Source organism: Oncorhynchus masou, chromosome 5, assembly GCF_036934945.1.
Source record: "Oncorhynchus masou masou isolate Uvic2021 chromosome 5, UVic_Omas_1.1, whole genome shotgun sequence".
In the NCBI taxonomy this organism is placed as follows: domain Eukaryota; kingdom Metazoa; phylum Chordata; class Actinopteri; order Salmoniformes; family Salmonidae; genus Oncorhynchus; species Oncorhynchus masou.
Genome location: NC_088216.1, coordinates 26,014,795 through 26,020,696, shown reverse-complemented (window position 1 = coordinate 26,020,696; position 5,902 = coordinate 26,014,795).

The window sequence follows — 5,902 nt, the reverse complement described above, 5'->3', positions numbered from 1 at the left end:
TTGCTTAATATAAGGAATTTGATGTATAGCGTTTACTTTTAACTTTTAATCAAGTATTAAACAGTGTTGCAAATGCAGAGTGCCATGATACATACAGTGGCTTGCGAAATTATTCACCCCCCTTGACATTTTTCCTATTTGGTTGCCTTACAACCTGGATTTAAAATAGTTTTTTTAGGGGGTTTGTATAATTTGATTTACACAACATGCCTACCACTTTGAAGATGCAACATTTTTATTTGTGAGACAAACAAGAAATAAGACAAAAAAACAGAACTTGAGCATGCATAACTATTCACCCCCCAAAGTCAATACTTTGTAGAGCTACCTTTTGCAGCAATTACAGCTGCAAGTCTCCTGGGGTATGTCTCTATAAGCTTGGCACATCTAGCCACTGGGATTTTGACCCATTCTTCAAGGCAAAACTGCTCCAGCTCCTTCAAGTTGGATGGATTCCGCTGGTGTACATCAATCTTTAAGTCATACCACAGATTCTCAATTGGATAGATGTCTGGGCTTTGACTAAGCCATTCCAAGACATTTAAATGTTTCCCCTTAAACCACTCGAGTGTTGCTTTAGCAGTATGCTTAGGGTCATTGTCCTGATGGAAGGTGAACCTTCGTCCCAGTCTTAAATCTCTGGAAGACTGAAACAGGTTTCCCTCAAGAATTTCCCTGTATTTTGCACCATCATTCCTTCAATTCTGACCCGTTTCCCAGTCCTGCTGATGAAAAACATCCCCACAGCATAATGCTGGGATGGTGTTCTCGGGGTGGTGAGAGGTGTTGGGTTTGTGCCTGACATAGCGTTTTCTTTGATGGACAAAAATCTAAATATTAGTCTCATCATACCAGAGTACCTTCTTCCATATGTTTGGGGAGTCTCCCACATGCCTTATGGCGAACACCAAACGTGTTTGCTTATTATTTTCTTAAAGGCCAATCTTCTGTAAAGCCCAGCTCTGTGGAGTGTACTGCTTAAAATGGACCTATGGACAGATACTCCAATCTCCGCTGTGGAGCTTTTCAGCTCCTTCAAGGGTTATCTTTGGTTTCTTTGTTGCCTCTCTGATTAATGCCCCTCCTTGCCTGGTCCGTGAGTTTTGGTGGGCAGCCCTCTCTTGCAGGTTTGTTGTTGTGCCATATTCTTTCCATTGTTTAATGGATTTAATGGTGCTCTGTGGGATGTTCAAAGTTGCTGATATTTTTTTTGAAACCCAATTCTGATCTGTACTTTTCCACAACTTTGTCCCTGACCTGTTTGGAGAGCTCCTTGGTCTTCATGGTGCCGCTTGCTTGGTGGTGCACCTTGCTTAGTGGTGTTGCAGACTCTGGGACCTTTCAGAACAGGTGTATATATACTGAGATGATGTGACAGATTATGTGACACTTAGATTGCACACAGGTGGACTTTATTTAACTAATTATGTGACTTCTTAAGGTAAGTGGTTGCACCAGATCTTATTTAGGAGCTTCAAAGTAAAGGGGCTGAATACATATGCACACACCACTTTTGTTTTTTATTTTTTTGAATTTTTTGAAACAAGTAATTTTTTCATTTCACTTCACCAGTTTGGACAATTTTGTGTATGTCCATTACATGAAATCCAAATAAAAATCCATTTAAATTACAGGTTGTAATGCAACAAAATAGGAAAAACTCCAAGGGGGATGAATACTTTTGCAAGGCACTGTACGTTTGGCACCACGAGTAAAATTTAAAAAAAAAAAAAAAAAAAACTTGTGGCCATGAAGGACCCAGCGGTCATCTCCACCATTCCCAATTATATCTGTGAGGGAATCTTGATGGTGTACAAGTGACACCTATCCGCTTCAAGTCCGCAGCCCATGGCGTCCAATAGCTAAGAGCTGCGAAGAGGCTTTGCAGAGGAAGTTCTTTACAGTTGCCCTACCTGAAGACCTAAAGAAGGACATTTTCCATTAGTGCAGCTCTCAGGTTGGGAAACTGGCACTGTCCCAGAAGGCGTTCCCTCCTCAGGAGGAATTCCCTCCTTTGACTGACAGCGACAAGTTAGAATACATCCACCGTGTAACTCTGCCTCACCCCTCCGTCAGAGATGTGGTCTGGATCCGTCCCAAATATTTTGTTGGGGATGACTATGCAGAGGTTGTAACATCAGAGACCAACTTCAAAGGAATGTGGAAAGACTCCACAAGATCAGGCTCAGGAGGATGCAGAGAGGGACAAACCAAAGGTGACAAACCTTGAAATTGTTCCTGTTATTATTGACAGGAAAGTGTGTTCCAGGATTCATGCACATTCAAGCACTATTACGAATGTAATAACATCCCACTTTGCAATGATATGGTCCAGCACATACATATCCACGTTCAGAATGAGGCATTGAAATACCAAAACCAAAGAGTATTTTTTTATTTTTTTATTTCACCTTTATTTAACCAGGTAGGCTAGTTGAGAAAAGGTTCTCATTTGCAACTGCGACCTGGCCAAGATAAAGCATAGCAATTCGACACATACAACAACACAGAGTTATACATGGAATAAACAAAACATACAGTCAATAATACAGTAGAAAATAGAAAACAAAAAGTATATATACAGTGAGTGCAAATGAGGTAAGATAAGGGCGTTAATTAAAGCAACAAATAGGCCATGGTGGTGAAGTAATTACAATATAGCAATTAAACACTGGAATGGTAGATGTGCAGAAGATGAATGTGCAAGTAGAGATACTGGGGTGCAAAGGAGCAAGATAAATAAATAAATACAGTAAGGGGATGAGGTATATAGCCCATCTGTAAACAGCCCATCTATGTACAGGTGCAGTGATCTGTGAGCTGCTTTGACAGCTGGCGCTTAAAGCTAGTGAGGGAGATATGAGTGTCCAGCTTCAGTGATTTTTGCAGTTCCAGTCATTGGCAGCAGAGAACTGGAAGGAAATGCAACCGAAGTAGGAATTGCCTTTGGGGGTGACCAGTGAGATATACCTGTTGGAGCGAGTGCTACGAGTGGGTGCTGCTATGGTGACAATTGAGCTAAGATAAGGCAGGGCTTTACCTAGCAGAGACTTGTAGATAACCTGTAGCCAGTGGGTTTGGCGACGAGTATGAAGCGAGAGGCAACCAACGAGAGAGTGCAGGTCGCAGTGGTGGGTAGTGTATGGGGCTTTGGGGACAAAACAGATGTCACTGTGATAGAGGTAGGGTGTTGGAGGCACTGTATAGTCTTAGGCACTGAAGTAACTCAACAATGAGCCAGACAATATGGCCAAATTCTTAGAAGACATTAAACTCTACATTAGGAAGGAATACTTCAAGACCTTCTGTCAATGTGCAAGATGTAAATCCCAGCTGTATCCATACAGACGATCTCTGCTGGTGTGCAACATTGCGGTCAGTGAGATCAAGGCTCACCTGAGGTCTACCTTGACATTCGCCAAGGACACCAGGAAGGGTGATGACCGGCCATACTGCATCAACATCCCGGTCGAGAGAGAGACTAGCACCCCAGATGATACAGGTAGAACACTGTTACTGTTGGTGTGGTACATTCAGAATCAGGCCTCGTCTCTTGTCAATTACTTGTATTCCACAATGTTTTTTCATTCACAATTTCACAACAATATCCGATGTTGAGGACACAGCTACTTTTTTTATGTGATCAAATATTTTTTATTTAGTCATAATAATTGTCAGCAAATATGAATACATACATACAAAATGAAGTTACATCCCCTCGAGTACACAGCTGTTAACATGTTGGGCAATAACAATGCACTTCTGTTCTAACAGGTCCTATTTTGTCACTACCATTAATCCCAGATAAAAACCAAGATGGACCTACATATCGAGAAAGCAAGTGCTGGGAAAAACTCCTCACCCCAGTTGAGAAGATCAGCTACACTGTATTCTGTGTTGTCTCATTGATAATATCAGTCAATTTGAATTTTGTCTGTCCCATACTGAGCTGCAGCCAATGCCATCCTTCTCTCTTTCATGTTGACAAAACAGTCTATCACTCTGTCAAACAGTACATGCTTTTATTTTTGGTTCTCCTATGCTACCTGGCTAAAATGCTTGCTCGCTAGCCTTACGTCCTTTCATGGGCAACGTTAGCTAGCTAACATTAACCTTCACCATCTAGCTACATATTGAACATCCATCCTCTCAGGCCAAGGGCACAATGTATGACTTAATGGTTGGATCAGAATCACTTTTATAATCATTGGCCAGTACAGAGAATTAAGTAAAACCTCAAGTCCAAATACCTATCTCCATCCATGACTAATATAGGAAATAGCAATTTGCATGAAATCACCAAAATGCAACAATTCAAGTTGTTTCTTTAAATGACAGTATACTCTCAATACAATTTGATAAGAGTGAAGGACAATCCAAACTGGCATCCATTGACACTTTTTTAGTGTACCAGGACCATTTACAGTTGAAAGCACTCAATTTAATTGGCTATTATTGATTGGCTATTATTTTATGTACAATTTTATCAAGGGAGACCAAATGCTTGCTGGCTTCCCTTGTGTTCAAAGCTATAGTCGGCAACAATGTTATACTCTTTTGGACCAGACAGCATCAGATAGATGGCCTACACATACTGTACAGCGGCAGAGGGGCGCTGTTTCGGTCGTGTGGATGCTTTCTCAGTGGAGATGCTGCATATTCAGCCTCTTGCGAATTGAAGGAAAATTATGAAACACAGAGAGATGAAAGATTCATTATTTTATGTTTTTTTTCTTGGTAAATGTTTTGGGAAAGACTGGCTTCCCTTGGCATTCATGAATACACACCACTGCTCACAAGCTCTGTTTGTTCACAGGAAACCCCTCTTCTGGCTGGAGCTGGCTCCCAAGAAAAACAAGTATTGTGGCTGGTTCTGCGGTTTGTTTGGCCGCAAGAAGAAACCTAGGGCAATACTGGAACAAGGAGATGCACAGGTTTGGAATTGTGTATGTTAGAGTTGCCATCGAATCAGACTTATTGACACACACACACATCTACAGAGACACAGATAATACAACATAGCCTACCTCAAACCAAACACAATGCAGAGCTTGTCCAATAATATGTCTTATTTTCAATGTAGGCCTTCATAGTATTGATAGCCTGCGACTATGTCTGTCACCAAATAATATTCTGTTCACCTGCAGTTTACTTACATTTAAAAAGAAAAACATTTTATTATTTGTAAGCTATTAAACTTTGTGATTATATATTTATATTTTAAAGACATACATACATACATACATACATACATACATACATACATACATACATACATACATACATACCTGTCTTTTAAAGGACTTTTCTTAATGATATTTCTGATACGGAATAAAAAAACATTCCATATAGAGAAGCATCCTGTGTCTTTTATGCTCAATGTAACTAATAACCATACATTGTTTTATTGTTCTATTTATGGTGGAGCCTGAAGAATCTAGGTGTTTTAATATGTTGTGACTTGTTTATTGTTTACTCCATGTGATGTTGTCTGTTCACACTGCTATGCTTTATCTTGGCCAGGTCGCAGTTGTCAATGAGAACTTGTTAACCTGTGGAAGGAGCCACTGAAAAATTGGGCGTGCAAAATTATTCAGCCCCCTTAACCTCTTACATCTATGGGGGCGCTATTTTGTGTTGTTGTCTGTTCACACTGCTATGCTTTATCTTGGCCAGGTCGCAGTTGTCAATGAGAACTTGTTCTCAACTAGCCTACCTGGTTAAATAAAGGTGAAAAAAAAAATAATGATTAAAAAAATGTTGTTACATTAGTTAATTTTTTGAGCGAAAATATGTTTTTAATTTGGATTTCTAATCTAGAAAGTTATTGTAACTTCTTTGTACATTTTGTATACAATTGCGAACGCACCCTACGCTTTGGAGAAAAATATCTGTCTCGTCA